Genomic DNA, 23972 nt, shown 5'->3' on the forward strand with positions numbered 1-23972 from the left:
AAGCACCAGCAGATGCAATGTCTGGTGAGGGCCCCTCTTCTGGCTCATAGGTGGCAACTGTTTGCTGTGTCCTTCACATGGTGGAAGGTGCAAGACAGCTTTCGGAGACCTCTTTTTTTTGAGACAGAGTCTTGCTCTGGAGTGCAGTGGTACCATCTTGTAGCATCTGCTATATGCTATGATTTCACTCCAACCTTCATCTGAGGCCTCTTTTATAAGGGCATTAATCCCATCATGAAAGTTTTTCCCTCATGACCTAATCACCTCCCAAGGTCCTACCTCCTAATACTATCACACTGGTGATTAGGTTTGAACATGTGAATTTTGGGGGAACACATTCAGACAGTAGCAATTAGGATACTTTAAACCTTCCATTATTAACTCAGTTTAAGTTAGTTATCCGGCTTCTTTATTGCTTTCCTAAGCACACCCCTCCCTCCAAATGATAATGTGTTTGTTTTCTCTAGACGTTACCATTTTATATTTTGTAGTAGGGCTGTAGGCTAAGCCAATATTTTCATCTGACAGCAGTGATCTGGATGTAATATCTCTCCAAAGGTAAAATATTATCATCTTTACAAACAGAAGTACATAAACCTCTAGGATTTACGAATTTAAGCTTCTGTGCTACAGACCGCAGGATTTGTTTGGTCTTCAGCACAAGCATATTGTTTCCAGATTACAGGGGCCATACTCATGGTGAATGCTTGAAATATGTACTGACATTGTGGAAAATTAGTCATTCAATGATTATTTATTGATCCTCTGCTATATGCTAGAAGCTGGGGAGCTTACCACCCTAAGTAGCTACTCAGTGCTTAAAGCCAACACTGATCATGGGTGTTTCCCTGGGCATTGGAATTGGTGTGAAATAGGTATTGCCCTGAGCACTGTGATGGCAAAGCGTAGGAGGCACAGTGCCCCTTTTTATTATATTCTACAACTACTCAGCTATGTTTCATGTGCACACTCCCATGAACATATTCTTTAGTGATGATTTGAGTCACATTTGCTCTGGTTGCTGCCTTGCAATATTCGAAATGATTTGGAAATGAAATATTTTTATTTGTTGGTTTAAGTGTCAAATATAAAGGAAAAGCAATTCAATTACAAGAGAGACTTGGTAAGGGCCTTACCAAAGGACTGTTGGTAAAGACCTATACACTGCACCTCGGCCTAGTGGCCTAGTGCAGGAAAAGCTAGAATGTGCATCCATTTTAGATGAAGTGGTTGCTCAGAGGGCAGGGCCTGCTTTGTGTAGCTGGGTGTCATTGATCAAGGCACACCTCTAAAGGATGTGTGGCCTAATTGTCAGCGATGGAAAAATAGATTTGCTGTGGTCAGAAAATCAAAGCTCTCAACTTAGCATGCCAGGCTCCATTTCTTCCATGCCTTTCCATATCATCTGGGGTTTTAGAAAAGAAATCTGGGATGAGGCAGAAGAAATGAAAGTAACTTCATGTGATTCTCATGACTTTGCTTCCACAACATATTGCCCTAATGGGTATGGATGGAAGCTCTGGGGCTTAGTCCCTAAGTTTTATAAATAATTAACTCTATGACCCAACTCTATGAGAAGTTGAAATAAATACCCTCTAAAGTTCTTTGTAGTTTTACAATAATTTCATGTCTAAAACAAAATACTATAGAAGTTCATAAAGACCGTAAGTCTTTTGACATTAAAGCTAAATATTGCTGTGATAAGACCACCTCCAAATCCTCACTGCAGAGGCAATTTCATTGAATAATTTAAGTAAGTGCATGAGCTTTGAAATTAGGCAAAGCTGTATTTGAATGCTTCCTCAGCCACTTACTAGAGATGTGACCTTGGGTACATAACTTAAAACCTCTTTCAGATGCCATTTCTTCATCCTTAGAATTAAGATTCATTCATGTCAACAAATATTTTTTATGAAGCACCTATTATATGCAAGTCACTCTTGTAGGCACAGAAGATATTAACAAACAAGACAGATCTAGCCCTCTTCTCATGGCTAATAATCTGATAGAGGGAGATAGACAATACACAATAAGTAAAAATATAGAATAGAATGTAAACTGGTGATATCTACTATAAGGGATTGATCCTTAATTTTTTTTGTCTTGGGACTTTGAAAATCTTAAATTACAAAACACCCAAAGAAATTTTGTTTGTATAGGTTATATCTATTGATATTTGTCATATTAAAAACTAAAAAAAAATTTTTAAATTATTAGTTTATCTAGAAATAATAAGAATTACCCCATCATATGTTAACATAAAAACATTTTTCATTGAAAATGACTATAGTTTACAAATTAAAAACAAATTGTGGGAAGAGTGTCATTTTCCACATTTTTGCAAATCTCTTTAATATATACATAACAGAATACAGCATGGTGGCTCATACTTGTAATTCTAGCACTTTGGGAGGCCAAGGCAGGAAGATCACCTGAATCTAGGAGTTCGAGGTCAGCCTGATCAACATAGTGAAACTCTGTCAATATAAAATTAAAAAAAAAAAAACAACAACAAGCATTGTGGCATGTGCCTGTAGTCCAGTTACTCAGGAGGCTGAGATGGGAGGATGGCTTGAGCCCAGGAGCTGGAGTCTCCACTGAGCCATAATTGCACCATTGCACTCCAGCTTGGGCTGCAGAGAAAGACCCTGGGTCTAAAAAATAAATATAAAAAAAAAGAATATCCAGCCTCACACAGATAAGTAGTTGGAAAAGGGAAGACTACAGTAATAGTATTTTCAGGTAATTGTGGCTGTTCCCTAATGCTACATCAAAACTTGGCAAGTGGTTGTTTCCTTAATGTTAATTACAATGTAAAATCTAAAGTCATATCAATGAACTTTCCATACTTTGTTACATTAGAAGCCATCAGTCGGCCTTGCACTCTGAGTAAATCTTTATCGATTTATGATTTTGTACCATCAAGTATTGGCCATTTGGAAAGTATTACTTTACTGAATTATGCACATATTCCAAATTTTGACATATTTCATTTTAAAATATCAGAAAGCATTTGTTAATATGATCAATATTAACATCAGATAAGTCTTAAGCACTGGGAAGCTTTCAAGCTCATGATGGCATATACAGATTTTCCGAAATTCTAATTTTTGTTGGAAAACTCAAATTTTGTCACTGGCAACAAATACTGTCAGTTGTTTTTCTTGAAACGACAGACTCGCTTTGTTTATTTTTTTAGAAAATGTCTGCCAAATACTCAAGTTTTTCAGTTGTTCTTTTGAATAAAATGCTGCTCCATGAAAAATGGTTAATTCAGTTCTCAACTCAATTACGTAAGTGTTTTACTTTGAGATAATCATTGTACAGCAAAAGCGCTTTATGTGTACTTCCCATTTCATCACATAGAATATTGAAAAGATGTGTATTTAAGAGTGGGGGTTCAATAAAAGTAATAGATTTTACTGTTTTGTCAAGGATATTCTTTAGTGACACTTTTTGTTTTTCATTCTTTTTTTACTATTATTATTCTTTAAGTTCTGGGATACATGTGCAGAACGTGCAGGTTTGTTACATAGGTATACATGTGTCATGGTGGTTTGCTGCACCCATCAACCCATCACCTACATTAGGTATTTCTCCTAATGCTATCCCTCCCCTAGCCTTCCATTCCCCAACAGGCCCCAGTGTGTGATGTTTCCCTCCCTGTGTCCATGTGTTCCCATTGCTCAACTCCTACTTACGAGCAAGAATATGTGGTGTTTGGTTTACTGTTCCTGTGTTACTTTGCTGAGAATGATGGTTTCCAGCCTCATCCATGTCCCTGCAAAGGACATGAACTCATCCTTTTTTATGGCTGCATAGTATTCTATGGTGTATATGTGCCACATTTTCTTTATCCAGTCTATCATTGATGGGCATTTGGGTCGGTTCGAAGTCTTTGCTATTGTGAATAGTGCCACAATAAACATACGTGTGCATGTGTCTTTAGAGTAGAATGATTTATAATCCTTTGGGTACATACCCAGTAATGGGATTGCTTGTTTTGTATCTAGAACTGCATGGTGGTGAAACACACAATGACCACGAGTACAGCTTGGGGCCAATGCCTTGATTCACGCCAAGGCACCAAGAGTCTTATTTACTTATTTTCTTATTGCTTTTACACCATTAGTACAAATGTAGATACAGCAAAAAAGGCAGATAAGATATCAGTATTATTATGAGAATACGGTTGTCCTCATGCATGCCCTTAAAGAGCCTGAGATTCCCACAGGGCTATAGATCACACTTTGAGAACCACTGATATAACAAAGATAATTCAAGGGGAAGGTCCATCAATTGACTTGAGGAGGGTAGGCAGCAAATCTAGCTTGGGTGGTCAGGAAAAGCCTCTCTAAGAAGATAAGATTTCAGCTGAGACGAGAGGGAGACAGCCAAACGAAGACTTGCAGGAAAAAAGAATTCTGATGGAGAAAACAGCTAATACAAAGCTCAGAGGTGGGAAATTCAAGAATAGAAAGAAGGTCACATGGATAGGACAAAGTGAGCAAAGGAAGATTTCAAGATGAGCTTGGTCAGTAAAAATAATATAATATCTGAATCACAGAATTGGTGTTTAAATAAAATAATGCTTATAAACTGCTTAGCTCAATACTTTCCTGCTACCTAGCACCCAATAAATGTAGCCTGTGTTACTTGTGTATGTGGTGAAACTATGTGTTCTATCAGCTTTGAAATCTGTCTTTTCCTGGTATGCACAATCTTTGAGGCATAAAAGACTGAGGTTATCGTGGTCCTTTTTAGAAAAACACTGTCAAGGCAAACATGTAACTCACAATGCTCTAACATTGAGCTCAGCACACTTATAGCTTAAGCAATTGAGCTAAGATGTAATGTTATTCCTTATCTAAAAGAAAATAAAAATGGTTTAACACATATATGTATAAGTTTGTTAAACCAAAAGTGCAGCTTAGTGGATAGGGAGATGTTTAAAATCCAAAAATGCTAGAAACTAGTAGACAGCATAAAATGAGATGCATTCCAAGAGAAGGACGGATATTCTTTTCCCACTAGCTCAGTACAGATTGTTTGTGATTTACATTTATCAGATAATATGTTATTCGTGATTGCCTCAGATTCATCAGACATTAAATAAGCAGTTGCTAGCCTTCTGGACATCCTTTGCTTAGCGTCATGTTATGGCAAGAACTGGACCTGATATCTTTGTTCATTTGATTATTTATTCATTCAGCCACCATTAATTGATGTTTATTATAGATTAATGGTTGTTCTGGAAGCTGAGATACAGAGATGCAAGAAGTACTCAAGGAATTCCCAGTGTGGGAGATGAAGCAGATAAACAAAAACAAATATATCTTATTTGAAGCAAATACCAAGTATTGTGAGAGTTAAGAAGGCAATCAAATCTTTGTGAGGAAGGTAATGTGGAGGATGCTAAAGCTTCCTTAAAATGGTGACATATAAGCTGACCCTTAAAAGGATAAGTAACAATTACCCTATGTCAAAGAAAAAATTGCGCTGGAGAAAGTTAAACAGGCAAAGATGGCTTGATTCAAGCTATTTAAATAGGCGAAAGAGGAAAGAACTCAGTCTGAACTCAATTCCACTGAAACAAAAGGAGGGAGGGGTTTTAAGTTCTGCGATGAGCTAGTGGAAAAGTACTGTGGGACATTACAGATAAGTCATAGCCCACTGATATTTGCTAATTGGCTTTGTCCATAGGAAAAAACAAACTTCCCATATCCATATGACAGGACATCGTTGTACTACATGGAACAAGCTGCTCACCAAAGTTAGGCTCCTGCTCTCCCAAGAGAGACTGTGAAATAGGGGAGATAGGGGCACTATCTTCCTTGATGATTGCATTTCAAATACATGGCTCTCAGATCCTGAAGAAAGACATTCCTGGTTTGTAAAACTGGCAAGAGACTGGGAGAAGATTTACATTTCTAAAAGGCAGAGGAAGGATTTACAGTTACAAGCTTTCTAAAGCAAACCCTCTAATAAAATAGAAATCAGGGACCTAAAGTCAGGAAGGAACCTGTCTAAAGGTTAGTCAAGCAGAAGAGACCAGTAGGCCATTTTGGTCACCAGAAAAGTATGCAGAAAAGTCATTTCAGGCAATATAATATAACCATGCCACAAAGCACATTGATCACTTAATATATACCACACTAAATACTTTGGTCACACACGTGCACCCACATGCGCAAATCCCATTTGCTATTCACATTTTATGAATAATTAATCTAGGTCTTAGAGATATTAAATAGCATAGTCGAGGCTGTATAATCAGCATAACTGCAGAGCTGGGATTTGAAACCTGGTCACTTAACCCCAAATTAGACGGTCTTCACCACTCATAAAACACTGCTTTCCAGTTGGTTGAAGAAAATATATGTATAACTTATTTTGAGAGATGGGTTTGTTGTCCCAACATTTTTTTGTGATAATTTTAGATGTCCAGCAAAACCAAAAGCATTTTACAGCAAACTTCTATGTACTCCTGACCTATACTCTGCCATAAACATTCTACTATACTCACCTTATTACATATCTCTCTCTTCAATGCTACATCCATCAGTCTCATTTTATATCAGTACTTTTCTCCCTAAATACACCATCACATGTATTATTAAATAGATTTCAATGTTGTTTATAGATTTTTTCTTTTCTTATAAAATTTACAAAATAAAATGAACAAATCTCAAGTGTACATTCACTGACGTTTAACACACACACATACTTGTGTAACTCAAACTCACGTCAATACATAGAAACTTACCATCACCATAGAAAGTTTTCTCATGCTCTTTTCTCATCATGCCACCCTCAACCCCAAGAGGCAAACTTTCTTCTAATTTTATGCTTCTCTAGATTAGTTTTCCTTGTTCTAGAATTTTAAATAAATAAAATCAGACAGTATAGTATCTTATGCAAGGCCTCTGTACAGTTAGTTGTATGTGTCAACTTGGCTAGGCCATAGTACACAGTTATTCACTCAAACACCAATATGGATGTTGCTGTGAAGGTATTTTGTGTATATGTTTATCATCTACAGTCAATTGACTCTAAGTAAAACATACTATTCTGAATAATGTCATTGGGCCTCATCCAATCAGTTGAAGTTCTGAGGAGTAAAAACTGAGCTTTGCTGAAGAAGAAATCTAGCATGACTGCAGCATCAACTCGTGCATGGGTTTCCAGCCTGCTGGCCTGCCCTACAGACTTTGGCCTTGCCAGCCCCACAATCACGTGAACCAATTTCCTAAAATACCCTATTGATTCTGGCTCTGTCCAGGTTTTGGCTAATTATAAATGAAGCTGCTATAAGCAATTTTTAGTAAGTCATTTTGTAAACATATGTTTTTATTTATCTTGGGTAAATTATCTTGTGAAAAATCATAAAATGTATATTCAATTTTACAAGAAACTCTCAGAACTTTTGTTCAAAGTGTACAATTTAAAATTCTCACCATCATATATGGGAGTACTAATTGCTCCATATTCTCACCAGCACTTTTTATGGTCAGTCCTTTAAAATTTTGCTATTCTTGTGGGTGCATAGTGGCATGGCATTGTTTATTAAGTTGCATGTCCCTGATGAACAGCTTCTTCATGTGCCAAGTGGCCACTTATATATCCTTTTATGTCACATATCTGTTTAGTACCCTTGTCTATTCCTCCACTGTCCTTTCTATCATCTGTGATGTCATCCTCTGGACAAATAAATATCTTGAGACTCTCCTCTCCAGGCAAGACTGGCTTTCATTAATATATCATTTGAGAGCTAATAAAGTCAGTATCTTCTACAGGGAGATCATTTAACAAGGATATGTCACAGATTTGAAGGTAAGACTGCAAAGCATTTTTTGAAAAGCATTAACTCCTTTCCCTCTATATTCTAGAATGGTTTTATGGTACAGAGTGAGTTGAATTACACTGTGTAGCTCTGTATATACTTTATTGGACACATTTCTTAGTTTTTAACTTAAATTGACATATTGTTTCTTAGTCTGATCAACACTTTAGTCTGCTATTTGCCATCACTTTTTATGAGTTGTATTTTCTTACATAAAACGTTCCAATTGCTTGTTTATTACTTCTATTTTCCATTTCTTCAGTAGCATAGAAATTTCAAGCCAACATCTATCGGAAAATTATTTGTGTCGAAGGAAGTGCCAAAGATCTCACTATGTATATACTGCAAGAAATGCAAATACTGTCTTTCACTCTTACCCTGATCTACTTACTCTAGTAATGAAAATACATTCTTAAAAAATGATTCAATTTCTCTGTATTACAAATTTAGGGAGAGCTTTTCCTTTATTTTTAAGTCAGTTTTATAGGTATATTTTCCCTTCATTTCTCTATCCTAGTTATAGAACATAGGCTCTGTTTGAAAAGAAAAATCTTTGCTCATCTCACATAGATAGAACCTTTATGAAATGAGGGAATTCGGTGGGAGATCTTATTAGTAACACTGACACTGCTCATTTTTTTGGTGAGATCTCGACAGTTTTTCCCATTTCTACCAGCAGTACATGTCATTTCTTATCAGTTATTTTCCTTTTTCAGGATATATAAAAAGAGCAAGTGGTATTGGGAGAGAAAAAAGCATAACTTCCTCATTGTTATAAGTTCTTAAGAACCAGGGACTTAGCAGTTCCTTGATTAAATCTAAAAAGACAAGAAACTCTTTGGTCTCTTTACTTGTTTTTCTTGGTACTTTTGAAGTGATTCAGACCTTGACCCTCCCCACATTTGGAAATCAATACATTGCCTGGCTAATGGAGTACCAATACAAGACCACCTGCCTACTTAGAGAGTTGTTGAAAGATGAGATACAAAACCTACCACATTGGAGTTTTTGGTCTGAGGCTTTTGTTTGAAGCACTCAAAAACTTTCAATTTCATACAAATTCTCTTTTTTTTTTTTTTTTTTGAGACAGAATCTTGGTCTGTCACTAGGCTTGATTGCAGTGGTGTGGTCTCAGCTCACTGCAACCTCTGCCTCCTGGGTTCAAGTGATTCTCCTGCCTCAGCCTCCTGAGTAGCTGGAACTACAGGCATGTGCCACCATGCCCAGCTAATTTTTGTATATTTTTAGTAGAGATAGGGTTTCACCATGTTGGCCAGGATGGTCTTGATCTCTTGACCTCATGATCCGCCTGTCTCAGTCTCCCGAAGTGCTGGGACTACAGGCGTGAGCCACCACACCTTGCCCCAAATTCTTATAGTATATTGTGGGAATGGGGAATTAAAATAAGAGACTCTAGCCAGGTATGCACCTACTCAGAGCTATGGAACATACGGGCTTAAAGAGATTGTTATGACTTCATTCCCCTGAGTTGGGTTGAACACACGGGTACAAAGTCTCTGGAGCCTCTTGGGGTTCTTAGTTGTCTAGAAAGCATGTTCTTATTTGATCTTCACAAAGAACCCTTTTGATATGGGGTTTTTCCCACCCGCATATCAAAGTAGTGCCACAAAAGTCAACTGTAGGAACAAAATAAAGGAAGTTCATATGGCTTCTCAAAGAAAAAAGGAAACGGTAAATTAAAGCCCTCATTTATTTGTTGATGAAATATTTATTGAGTGCCTACAGTGTTCCAGATGTTCTCATTCAGTGCCTTGGATGGGGACTCCGTAGTTCATGTCTAGTGGAGAGAAATAGAAATGTGCATAGTTAGTTACAATCTCTTAGATATTAGATATTGAGGTGTGCACAGAGAACTATGGGTGCTTACGGGAGGATCCACCTATGTGTGTGTGTTAGTGTGTGTATACGTGTGTATTGCACAGAATGTCAGTGATGGTTAGAGAAGATTCCTGTGAAATATAATACTATTAATGGAATTTTGAAAGGATGAGTGGCAGTTAGCCAGGGCAGTAGAGTAGAAAGGGTATTTATGCTAGAAAAGAGCATTTGCAACGACAGACAAATATAAAAGAACATGGCTCATCTGAGGAAGGTCGAGCAGCTTAGTCTGATTGGAGTTTAAGGTTTAGTGGGGAAGAGTGGAGACACTTGAGGTTTGAGAGCTTTGCCAGATTATGAAGGTTTTGTTAGGCAAAGTAGTGGGTAATGTGTGGACCATCAAAGAGGCTTAAACGGGAGAATGCCATAATCAGATCTGATGTTAAGAAATATCACTTTTGCAAGGTAATGAATGAATCAAAAAGCAGCAGAATGGTCAGCAATAATAATAATTGAAAACACTTGGTAATGTTCAATGCCAGTCTTTTTCAGCCTACTATTTAGGCACTAACTCATGTAATCCTCATGACAATTTTGTTCTTGAGTACTATTGTTATCTCAATATTACAGATAAAGAAATGGAGACACAGAACTGTAAAGCAATTTTTCCAGGTTTACTCAAATAATGAATGGCAGAATAACAACTCAAATCCAACAGGCTGGCCGTCCATGTTCTTACCACTATGTTAGACTGCCTTTCAATAACTACAGCATTTATTAAGAGCTTTCAGTATACCAGGCAGTGTTCTAAGCATGTTACAAGCAAAAGCTAATATGCTAGAACCACTCCATGAAGTAAGTACTATTAATATTAATATTCCCATTGTATAGACGATATAACTAAGGAGAGAGGTTAAATGATTCGTCTAATATTACCTAGATAGTAAGTAGCAGAGGTTAAATTCAAACTTGGCAGTCTGAAATAAGAACCTGAGCTCTTCACCTCTGTATTGTATAGATGTGGGTAGACTATTTATGGGTGTGTTAAAATAATCAAGGCAGAAGTCATGGTGGCCTGAACTAACAGAGTGATAGTAGAGGTAAGGGATATAAATCCAAGGTATATTAAGAAAGTAAATTTTAGGGAATTTAAAATGACTATTGGAAGAACAGTGGGGAGTGAAAGTAAGACATTAAAGATGACCTGAATGATGAAACCTAACACGTAGGGTCCTGTATTATTGTCTATTGTTGCATAACAAATCAATCCCAAATTCAGCAGCTTAAAACAACAAATAGTTATTACTTTGCAGCTTCCATGTGTCAGGAATCAGGGTTAGGTTTAGCTGAGTGCCTCTGTCTCAAGGTGTTTTATTAGATTGCAGTCCAGTTGTCAACTACGTCTGTGGTGTCATCTGAAGGATTATCTTGCAGAGGACCCTCTTGCAGGCTCACTCACATAGATTTTGTCAGGCCTCTGTCCCTTGTCACATGGGCCTTCAGCATGATGGCTGGCTTCTCCAGAGTGAGCAATCCAAGAGATAGAAGACACAGTCCTTTCATAGGCTAATCTCAGAAGTGACATCCTATCACATCTGTGGTATTCCAATCATTAGAAGAGAGTTTGTATTAGTCTGTTTTCATGCTGCTGATAAAGATATACCTGAGACTAGGAAGAAAAAAGAGGTTTAATTGAAGTTACAGTTCCACATGACTGGGGAGGCCTCAGAATCATGGCAGGAGGTGAAAGGCACATCTTACATGGTGGTGGCAAGAGAAAATGAGAAAGATGCAAAAGTGGAAGCCCATGATAAAACCATCTGATCTCATGGGACTTGTTCACTACCACAAGAACAGTCTGGGGGAAAACCGCCCTCATTGTTCAAATTATCCCCAGCAGATTCCTCCCACAACATGTGGGAATTATGGAAGTACAACTCAAGAGGAGATTTGGGTGGGGACACAGAACCAAACTATATCAGAGTCAGCAAGTCCAGTTGACCCTCAGGAAGAGGAGATTACTCAAGGACATGAATACTATAAATTAGAGATCAGTGAGATTCATCTTTAAGGCCTCCTATCAAAATCTTTATTCCATGGCATCCCTTTCTTAGGACACCATAATATCCTGTTTGAAAACCACTGATTTAAATGATGGGCAGAGAAATCAGAGCTCAAAATGGAAACTGGGACATAAGAAACTACAGAGGTAAGAGAGAAGCCAGAAGGGGCTTCCAAAAACCACTAAAGTTTTGGGAAATAATGTCAAATACTATACAAATATCAGAAGCCACCCTTGAGAGTATCATTTGTAATCTACACAGAGCAATTGCCTTACTTTAGGGGAGTGGAAGGCAGATTACTGTAGATAGAAGAGTGAAGTTAAGGAGTAAAAATAGTGAGAACAGATGACTTTTTTAAAAGAGTCCTGTTGTGATGAAAGAAGAGTGTGTGCTAAATAGAGGTGATCTGTGCTTAAAAAAGACTTTAAAAAGAAAGAGAGATGCAACATACAAAACCCTTTCTGATGATAAGGTGACTCTGTAGGATAATTAACAAAGAAGAAAATAAAGCCACGTGGAATGTGATACTGCAATCCTTCATCCTAGTGGCCAAGGCCTCCACTGTCACCTATGCAAGTTGCAGAAGAGCAAAACATGGAATCTATGCCATAATGTGGAGATAAAGATTTGAAAAGAAAGTCCAAAGGGAATCTCAGAAAAATGTTTTCTATAATTTTATTTCTGCTTCTGATAATATGATAAATTTCCTGATACATTATGTTGCTGTGTTGTAACACAGTGTTCATTCTGAACATTTGGATCTTTTACCCAAGTTACATTTTTGTTATGGAGATAATGCTCATCCTAATGCATCAAATGTAATTGCAATTGTGAAGTAAATGCTAGGGAACACATTTCTTTGAATCTTCTTCCAATTCATGTATTTCTCCCCCCTTTTAATCTTCTGCCCTAATAGGACGTCTCCTGAGTTCTCTTAGTTCAATGTAATATCACCGTGTTTCTTAGGGAAGCAGTTCTACTGTAGTGGTTAATGTCACAGGATCTGGAATTAGATCACCTGGCTTCAATTTCCAGCACTCACATTGATTATTATGTGACCTTGGGCAGACTGTAACTGCTCTGTGCCTCAATTTTATCACTTGAAAAATGGTTAACACTTTACCACCTGCAAAATGAGAAAATCTTTCTTACTGGCATTGTTATGAGCATAAATAAAGTATTAGCAATTGGAAAAATGCCCAACATATAAGAAACTCTCAACAAATGTTAGGTTTCATCATCAGCATCATCGTCATCATCATCATCCTATCACTTCCACCTGAAACCTTCGTTATCCTTGACACTTCCCTTCAGCTTCATCCTTCCATGTCTTACTGACTGTTCAGTCTGTGCTCCTTTTGAAGTAGCCAGTATTTTTGTCTTTACTGAGAAAATTTATTAGAGATATTAGACACAGATTTTGCCTGCTTGAAGTTGTAACAGCTAGGTTATTTGACCACTGGCCTCAAATATGGTAAAGGACATTGATTACTATACTGAGTTAATTAGTGTCTCCCTAAAACTTATGTCCACTTGGAACTTCAGAACTGAGAATGTGATCCTATTTGCAAATTGGGTCTTTGCAAATGGAATTAGTTAAGATGAATCCATACTGAAATAAGGTAAGCCCTAATCCAATGACCAGTGTCCTGATAAGAGAAAACAGAGATACAGAGATAGACACAAAAGGAAGATAGCCATGTGAAGAAGAAGGCAGGAATTTGAGCAATTCAACTACAAGCCAAGGAATGCTAAGAATTGCAAGCTAGAAAGAGGAAAGAAAGAATGCTTTTCTAGAACCTTCAGAGATATGGCCCTGCCAACACCTTGCTTTTGGAATTATGGTCTTCTGAAAAGCAGAAGAAAAATTCCTGTTGCTTGTAGTCAACCAGTCTGTAGTAATTTGTTACAGCATGAGTGGGAAACTAATACAGTTACTAATAGACTTTCCCAAAGTACTTAGCACAGCACACAGTGACTCCCATGATCTGACCTTTTGTGCTTTGACCAGACTATGTTTAGGCTTCTTGTTCATCACTTATGCTGTTTTCTCAGTTCTGTGCATCTGCACTACCCTTCTACTCCATGTATGAAGCTGCTACTTCTACTTCAAGGCTCTGTTGAGGCCTGAATCATCCTAATCAGAATTATTCTTCACTCTGTCTTTAATAGTATGTTGCTGCTACCTCTATCATATGTCGTATGCCTTTTTTCTTTGTGTTACAGATATTTGTTTAGATATCCGTCTTTTTTACTCTAAAGTTCCTTAAATCAAGATCTGTGTCTTTTTAAGAATCTCTGTATCAATAATGAGTGCAGTGATTGGTTTACTGGAGTTCATAACATGTTTGTTAAATAAATGAGTGAGTGAGAGACTGAATCAAACTGGTGAATACGTAATACTCATGGCTTGGTTAGCAGATAGGTCTACCTTCTCTCCCTATCAATCAATGACGGTGAATCTAAAAAGCTCACCATTAGAGATTCATTACTTCATATTATTGTGGATGAATTATCTCTTTAGAAGCCACAGGTCTAGAAAAAATAACTGTTAAATCCAGGATATTTTCCTGAGAATACATTTATCAAATCAGAGACAAAGAGAAAATGAAAGAACTGGGTCACAAGGAACAAAAGAAGGCAAAATGAGCTTTGAAATGAACCTCTTTGCAAGGTTTAGACACAACTCAGGAGAAAGAAAAGGGCCTCCAATTAGATTTTATTTTTAAATCACATTTTAATGTGGAAGGCAGACAACGATGCTTAGTCATTGTGTAATTGTTGCTATTTGACAAGTAGCCCCTTTGTGTGTATCCTATTGTGGGGAGAGGAAGAGAGGTGGATATGTGAATGAAATATTACCAGAAAAAGAGTTTGTAGGCTTCCAGGTTCAGGTCTACTGCTTCTGTCCGTATTCTAGTTGCGGCTTCCCTCTGTATTTTAGGTCCTCCAAGGAAGCCATTTATTACAGCAGCCACATTCTGTAAAATCAATTATTTTCCCAAGTCCTGTTTATCCTAATTTCACCTCCTGTTTTGTAGGAAGGTCCTCTCTGGTTAGATACTGCAGTTACTTGTGTTTGCTGAGGTAGAGAGAGTGCTTCTGCAGCTGACTAGAAGTGGTGGGACTCCTGGCTTCTGCAGATGACTAGAAGTGGTGGGGCTCTCTCTTCTCCATGAGGCAATGCAGCAGCAGGCTTTCTGTAGAGGCTCTTTGACTAAAAAAGCAGTTTATCTGGAAACCTCAAGGGAGTACTTGGAGAACTTGGGGTACTAGCCATTATGTCTGGACCCCTCCAGGCAGTGAATTCATCCTTCCCAAATATGTCTACCAATATACCTCCTGGGACATGGTGCAAATTTATTCGCATGCCCATTTTCAGGCTTATATCAAAATCTTTTTAAATTATTTATGTTTTAATTATACTTTATTACTTTTTAACTAAAAATGTCATTTCCCTTGGGTGAAGAACCGAATGCAATATGAGAAATTTCAAAGAACATTAAAAAAAAAAACCTGTATTGGGGACAGCATTTTAAGAAAGGCACAGCATGCTATTTAGGACCTTCTCTAATCTGTGAGATAAAATGCCACACAGTAATTTGTGCTTCACTGGAGCTCAGAGATCAAGTTTGAAGCTGTCACAAAAGGTACGTTTTGGAAAAAAAAAAAAAAGATTTCTAGGAGCTTTTCTTGATCAATTAATTTCTGGCAATATCCATCCAGCAGTTTGCTGTTGTTGAAAAAAAAAAACACACAGCTTTTATTCTTTTCCTCTGGTATTGTGATTAAATCCAAATGATGTTTAGCAGATCTTTACTCCCACAACTTCAGAGCTATCATTGCAACTACAGTGATTTTATGAAGGGAAGGAAATTCTACCAGCGCCTCTAGCATCAGTCAAAATAAGTTATTTCAAAGGAAAGAGGTGTCTTCAGTGGCTTAACAACAAGTTCAGTTTCCCCTTGTTTCTGGATGAAATCTCACTTTTGGCCAAATAATACCTCCCGCCAAAAAAAGGAGGTTCTTATTGCCAGGTTTTTAGCAGGGGAAATGATCTTTTGCAGAAAGCTGTAGAGCTCTGGTTCAGAAGATCTAAGCTGAGAGACTTTCCCCCTCAGCTCCAAAAATATGTTAACTCTGTAATCTCTGGCTTTTGCCTTAGATGTGAAATTTTTGAGGTTTTCTTATAGATATTTCTTTGTATTAATTCTCTGTGGGCCAAACATAACTTTGAGTTGATGTTAATTTGGGTGGTAAGGTGTTACGAATGTTTCCACTGGTGTGGCTCTTTAAAAACTTCTGTAAAACGTTTGATCATTGGCCGGATGTGGTGGCACATGCCTGTAATCCCAGCACTTTGGGGGGCCGAGGCGGGTGGATCACCTGAGGTCAGGAGTTCGAGACCAGCCTGACCAACATGGTGAAACTCCATCTCTAATAAATACAAAAAAATTGCCGGGTGTGGCAGTGCATGTAATCCCAGCTACATGGGAGGCTGAGGCAGGAGAATCACTTGAACCCAGAAGACGGAGTTTGCAGTGAGCTGAGATCACACCATTGCACTCCAGCCTGGGCAACAAGAGCAAAACTCAGTCTTAAAAAAAAAAAAGAAGTGATCATTAGCAAACACCTGGTATACCTGTAAAGCTACTCCACTTTACTAGGTCCAGGGCATGACCAAGAGGCATCAGCTCCCATGTCTGCCACTCACTGATTACCTTGCTGAGGATAGCCTTGGAGAAGACCTTCATTCCTTAGAACTTTGTTAAACTATTTTGTAAAGTGCTGAAATTGGACCAAAAGTGATTCCCCTAATTGCTCTGTGGAACATTGTGATCTTTGACATCCTAACACGTGTTCTGCACAACACACAAATTCTAAAATAAAGCAAAACAAAAATTATCATAGTCAAACAGGTGTGATAAATGCTTCCTAATATATTCCTCTCTTGATGACTTATGTTTCCTATTAGCATTTTGAAGCCTTGTAGATTTACGTAGTAAAGAAACCTGTGTAAATCTGTATTCTTCAAACTTAACTGACCATTATATAAGTCAGTATAGACTAGGCTATGCTGAAATAAAAAAATACATGAAAATCTCATTGGATTAAAAAAAGAAAGTTTCCCCCTACCCATTATATGTCTAACATGGTTTAACTACCATTGACAAAAGCTCCATTTTTCATAGCTACTTAGGGATACCAGCTAGTAGAGTAGACGTCATAACGAAACTTGCAGGTCATTTTGCTAGTAAGAAAAGAAGTTTAGGAGAGTCTCAAAGCAGTCTTTAAAGGTTACCTCCCAAATATGATGCATCTCATTTCTACATACAACTCACTGGTCAGAAGTAGTCACATGACCATGGTCTACTAAGAGGGAGAAAGATAGGAAGAGCCTAGAGGACAGAAAAATTGGATGGCGATGAGCAGGACTAATGACTACAACTGTGGAACTCTTTATTATTGTAAAAGCTATAACTGGCTTGTAGAATTGCATTCTGGAAAACTGCAGCAGATGAGTTTCCAGCCCTTTCAGCTCTGAAAGTCTGCAATTCTATGATCCAATTACAGAAAAACATTTCCCCCTTTATAAGTTAGTGTGTATGCTTCTCCAGGAGAAACCAGTTTTTCTTTTTTAAAAAAATTGTGGTAAAATATGTATAACATGAAAGAACACACCTTATTTTATAAGCTAAAGTTTTATATCAGATGAATCTTTGAATCGACTAAAATACCTTTTAGGAGAGCTGATTCATATCAAAGCATATCTTCACACAAGTCACTGCACAGAAACCGCTTACATTTTATGTCCAATTGCATACTTTTAGATTAACAGAAAAATGAAGGTTGTATGAGACTAAATCCCATTGAAGACCAGAATCTATGCAGTTATTTCTTGGGTGGGTTCAGGGACAATTTGTGAGCCCTTTGCTTAGGGGCCTTTCTTCTATCCACTTTCTGTTGTCTGTTAAGTTTCCAAATATAAGAGGAAAATGATTTTAAGTTAAGTTTCCAAATATAAGAGGAAATGGTTTTAAATTAAGTTTCCAAATATAATAGGAAAAATGATTCACCAGCTAAAAACGTTATATATATGTATTAGGCAAACTGGCATCCTCTACATTTAAAATATGTGATTACATATATGTATGTATGTGTATGTATATATATATATATATATAATTGAATATATGTAATTGACTATATATGTTCAATTAATCTGAAGCCCCCTTCCCAGCTCTCCCCACAAAAAATGTCTCGGGTGCTGGGAATACAAATAGGTAACGTCCTCACCAACCTTTCTCCCTGTTATTCACCTACTTCCTGTGACTTTTATTTTTGAGCCATAAAATATCTTCATTTTCTAAAGAAATAGGAAAACTGCAGTCTTGCAGAAATGAAAAGCTTGTGTTTAGCGTGGTTTAATTTTTTTAGTGTGGGGATACAATTTTTCATGTTTGGGTGAGCTGCTGGCTTGTCTCCAATAAGAGAAGTTCAATTTATCTACAGTTCATTCTGAACGACTGCCTAGTGGGGACCTCGGTGGCCAGGGTAGTATTTAATTTGTCCCAGAACAGCCTGAGGCTATGATGAATTCCCAACCTTCTACCTCTCTCCCCTTAATACACATGTGATTTGTTGACGTGTTTATATAACATTCTGGGAATAGAGGCTGATTTATAAACATTTTGTAATGCAAAATAGATTTGAGCACAGCACTGTGCAAGTCATGGTTTGTGAATTGCTAATAGGCCACGAGTTTGGCTTAAATATACATCACATCCCGAGACATTAATCAATTCGTAGAGCTGAATGAATACAAGGCTTGTCCTTCTGGGACACAAAATGCCTATTTTGAAGAAAGGAATTATAATAAGGAGCACACAGGCATTCTAGACCTTGAAGCTCTTAGCAGCAGCACGTCTTTTGTTTCATTTTTGAATGAAAGCATTTGAAAGAAGAAGCTTGTGGTAGATTCAGTATGACTTTTTTTTTTAAAAAAAGGATAAATATAGTGGTTTTACATTTATATGAAATATCCAATTGTTTGGCCATTTGTGGACCCCCAAATATTTGGTCCTTGGACAACATAATGAAAAACTCCTCTTCTATATAAAATCTCTCCAAGGCTGAGCCCATCATGAAAAATTAATGGATTTATGAGTGGGAGAAAATGGAATCTTTTTTTTTTCTTTTCTCTTTGTGTTTTGTTGTTACATACTGTTAAAACACTGATGCTTTTTCTTTGTCTATGTTTCCAATATACAGGATTAAAAACTTTTTTTCTATTATATTAAAATACATTGGGCATTCTTGAAGATGCCGTATTTACATTCACAACACCTTTTAAGTGCTTTCTCATATATCCTTTAGTGATCTGTCCAGCAGCATGTGAAAAATCTCACGCATCCTAGTATTCTCTGCATTTTAAAGATGTGATAACAGAGATTTAGAGTTTAAATGACTAGTCAAGGATATTTAGCTAAGAAATGGTGGAACTGGGATAGAAAATCAGATATTCACGTTACTAGTTTAGGGCTCTCCCTGATTGTGGTAATTGTTAATGCAATTATTTCCTTGGTCATATATTTTAGATTTTTTTAATAAAGTGATTCCTCAGGTTTTGAAACTAGTAATGAACTCTCCAATAAAAGTATGTTGCAAAAAAGAAAGCATATTACTAAAATTTAAAAAATTTGTTATAGAGTGCACACTGTATTAAATCTAGAGAATTTAAGAACTTTTGAATTTCCCTTTGGTGTCTTTGTTCCAAGGTACAATGTTCTGGCCAGTTGAGGCCTAACCCAGGGGTGGGAACATTCAGAATTTCTCTATAAAAATCTGTTTTGGGGAACACTTATCTAGCATGCTAGTTGTTGCTTCCATGTGAAGGGAACTCAGTGAATCTGCAGACCTTAGTCTATCTCTTGGGGGACACATCAGACTATAGCAGGCCCCCATTTCTTCCTTCATCCATTCTTTTAATACATTCATTCATTCATTGTCCTCCTTCCCTCCCTTCTTCCCTCCCATTCTTTCTTTATTCCCTTCCTTCCCTCTCCCCTCCCACTTCATCTATTTATTCTATTAACATCTTTCTGACATTTTTCTTGCATGTTGGGTTACTCCAATCTAGAGAAGGAGGAGACGTGACTTATCTGCTTAGTACATTTGAAAAGAGTGAACAGGGCTTACGCATACTCAGCTCTCCTACTTTCATCTACTTTTTGAAATAGTCTTCCTGCTCTGCTCCTCCAAGGCTAGGCTCTTCACCTGTGAGGGACAGGAAAGGGGGCTTGTCACAGTTCACTGAGGCTGAGATTAGGTTGGTAAGTCTGCCTAATTCCCAGATACACACATCAACTGGCCCTGCTCAACTTTTATCTGTCAAAATGAGATATATGGGCAACCACCTGTCACTCCTTGGTCTTATTTTTTTAATTTATTCAGATCCTGGGGGAATTACAGAAGTGCCATTTATTGAGCAGGCTTAAAGATGTTAATAGCCATAAACTGAGCATTTGGATATCTTGTGAACGATATATTCATCTTTAACTTTGGAGCATTTTCTAGGGAAATGTATTTCAAAAGCCTGCAATATAGACAGTAATAATAATAATTGCAGCTGACATTGATACTGTGGTAAATACTTTACTTGTTTTATCTCAATGAATCTTCATTATACTAGTTTTGATTAATACATGTATTATCTGCAGCTTTCGATAAACAACTGAGATTTTAGTCTTGTATCTTCTCTGAATTAAAATATTTCCCTTTATTGATAAAGCAGCATAAAAATGGTACTGTCTAAAGCAGAAAAGGATAATTGGATGGGGAAGGATTCTATGCTGTGCCCTCAGGATTGAAACTCTCATTGCAAAAATTATAACGGAGAAAATTATTGCAGTGAAAGAAATCTGACCTAACTGACTCCATCTTCCTTCTAACCTCCATGCTATCCTCATTCATTCCTGCATATGGGCCAAATTGACTTTGGAAGGAACTCAGTTTACAGTTTAACTTTGAAACAAAGATGATAACCGCCCTTTGCCAAAACAAACCTCCTGCCTGCCTAGGGACTAGACTGCCTTTGTAGGACTAACAGAATAGCTACATGATTAGAAATTATGGTTTAGGAGCCATAATTGCAGCTGGAGGCTGCAAGATTCTGAGCCTCCTCAAATTGTTCCTCAGGATTACATCACTATTGTAAAACCTAAGATCAGTGCTTGAGATATTTTGCACACCCTGCACTTAGTGGATCAGCTGGCACCAACCATATCCATAAACTGATTCTTCTGGTTTTGCTGCCCCCACCTAGGAACTGACTCAGTGCAAGAGGACAGCTTCCACTCCCTATGATTTTATCTTTGACCTAACTAATTAGCACTCCCCACTTTCCAACCCTCTACCCACCAAATTGTACTTAATAACTCCATCCCCAAATTTTCAGGGAGATTGATTTGAGTAATAACTCCATCTCCCACATGGTGTGGCCAGCCTTATATCAGTTAAACTCTTTCTTTACTGAAATACTGTGCTCTTTACTTGTGCAGCAGGCAGGAAGAAGCTATTGGGCAGTTACAAGATCCCACTTTAGAAATAAATAACTTACTCCCCAGGCTGCTGGCAAGCTCTGGCTGTCACCCTTCAGCTGTTAGCCCTCTTGGGGACAGGCAGCAGGCACTAAGCAGTAGGCAGTAGTTTGCTCATTCATACTTGCTCTAGACAATGGAGGCCCATTGAAAGCTTTTGCACAAAACTTGTGCTTTCTCCCTGACACCACAGGGCATTTTCCTACACCGTTATTTTACTTTCAGGCCCTCCTTTCATTCATTATTTCTGCTGTAACAAAATACCTGACATGGGGTAATATACAAACAACAGAAATTTATTTCTTACACTTCTGGAGATGGGGAAGTCTATAATCAAAATGCTAGCAAGTTGAGTTTCTAATAGAGCCAAGTTTCTCTGCTTCTAAGAGGTCACTTTGTTGCTGCATCTTCTGGAGATAAAACACTGTGTCTTTACATGGCAAAGAAAAGCTGAACCCACCCTCTCAAAGCTTTTGTAAGGAACCTAGTTCCATCCATGAGGGTTTCCCCCTCATGACTTAATCATTTCTTAAAGGCCTCTCCTCTTAATGCTATCACATTGGCCATTAAATTTCATCACATGAATTTTGGGGGACAAATGAGATCATAGCAGGCACCGATTTCCTCCTTCATCCATTCTCTTATACATACATTCATTTGTTCATTGTCCTCCTTCCTTCACTTCTTTCTGCCCTTCCGTTCTTTACTCCCTTCCTTTCCCTCCCTCTCCCCTCCCACTTCTACTTATCCTATTAACATCTTTCTGACATTTTTCTTGCCCGTTACTGAAGCCTTGATCTGGATCATTGACTCTTCCCCCTTCTGCTTTGACTGTCTCAACAACTGCAATTTTGTCTCCTGGTAAATTAAACTCAAGCAATTGCTGGCAGAAAAGCAGCTCTTAAATGACAGTGTAAGTTATTTCTCACTGGGGTTTTTTTCTCCCCTCACGTTTATGAGATAATTGGAAATAAATCTGTGAGCACTAAAAAAAAAAAGGAGTGAAAAGATACTAAGATAATTTTACACCAGACTCCGTTAGAATCTCTTAGAACTTTTAACTTCTGTACCTTAATACGTGGCTTAATTTCTTCACTACTGCTTATATTTTAAATAATAGTCTTCTGGGATAGATGTTGTTTGAGAATGAAGTATAAGCCATATAGAAAAATGTCGTAGACTCAGATTTAACTGTCACAATACATCCTAATTCATAAACAGTAAATAATTACTTAGCATTGTCAGAAAATGATATATTCTGCTTAATCCAAAATTCTATTTATGGAAGCATGCTAAATAATCTAGATATGAATTATCAATTTCAAAGAAAAATATTAGAATTTTTACTGAAGTAAACTAATTTTTTTGGTGATTCAAAATGTTTTATCTCTAGATTCAGATTAGTTGGTTTAGAAGCCCAACACTAATGCATCTTTGAGTGAATGTCAAACTTTCTAAGTTTCATGTATCTCATCTACAAAATGGGGAATATGATAATTTCTAACCTCATGGAATTATGGTACAAACTAAATAGAAATAATTTATATCACATACTTGGAATAGCTTCAGAGCATATAATAGGTGTGGTGGATTTCAAATATGTCCACACATTCCTCAATACTTTTCTCTTTAAGTTGTGGAGCTTAGTTCACATTCCATTGACAGCTGCTACACTTAGTGATTTACTTCCAATGAATAGGCTATGGAAGTTTTCATGACATATCATTTCCTGTGCTAGTCATTTCCTGTGTCCTGGTTGCTCTTTTGGGTCATTTGCTCCAGGGAGAAACCAATTGCATGTAACTAGGACACTTAGCCAATGAATTGAGAGGCGCACGTGGTGAGGAACTAAGGCCTTCAGAGATAACCAGCAAGGAATTGAATCCTGCCAACAACAATGTGAATGAGTTTATGAGCAGATCCTACAGATTTCACATGACTAAACTGTCATCATCTTGATGGCAACCTCATGAGAGACCCTGAGCTAGAACTACCCAGCTAGCCACTTCTGGACTCATAACCCTCAAAAACTGTGAGAGATAATAAGTATTTGTTGCTTTACATTTGGGCATTGTTTGTTATGCAGCAGCAGATGATGATTAATGTAATAAGCACTTAATATTTGTTAGCCATTATTATTATTCATTCACTCTCAGTAGTTGTTTTGAGGCACCTGAGCACAACCACCTTTTAATTTGAATCCCATAAAGCTCCAGTTGGTTAAAGCTGGACAAACCCTTTTGCGTTAGTGCTTTGACCTGATTTTGAGGTGGTTTCTAAATTTAGAACTAGCTATGAGTTAAATGCTCTCACTTTATAAAGAACAGCTTGATAACTTTATTTTCTAGAGCAGGATGATAATTTTTTAAAAAGTGACAAAAGATACTACTGCTCAAGTTTCATTGATGTCCAAAATAAAGAGGTGAGCATGTGTTCACTTGCTATATATAAGTACACTTCACATGCCACGAGTCTACTTATTCCCCTTGATCAAATGAGAGCCCCAAAGCTCAGAGAATGTAAATGAGTTTCTAAGATGCTACAGGAATAAGACTGCAGAATGAGGATTTGGACCTGGTTGTATCTGGCTTCAAATCTGATGTTCTGTTTACCTTATGCCTCTGAGGA

At 37.4% G+C, this 23972-nt stretch overlaps 1 long non-coding RNA gene across 1 annotated transcript in view; it reads right to left on the reverse strand.

Annotated features, from left to right (window-relative positions):
- Nucleotides 1-9536: 9536 nt before the first annotated feature.
- Nucleotides 9537-23972, reverse strand: part of LOC109028805 (uncharacterized) — a 46372-nt gene continuing 31936 nt past the window's right edge. Inside the window, exon 4 of the long non-coding RNA XR_002007777.3 lies at nucleotides 9537-9641. This is a non-coding gene — a long non-coding RNA (uncharacterized lncRNA). The remainder of the gene's footprint in view (nucleotides 9642-23972) is intronic.

The sequence above is a fragment of the Gorilla gorilla genome, chromosome 9 (genome assembly GCF_029281585.2).
Source record: "Gorilla gorilla gorilla isolate KB3781 chromosome 9, NHGRI_mGorGor1-v2.1_pri, whole genome shotgun sequence".
In the NCBI taxonomy this organism is placed as follows: domain Eukaryota; kingdom Metazoa; phylum Chordata; class Mammalia; order Primates; family Hominidae; genus Gorilla; species Gorilla gorilla.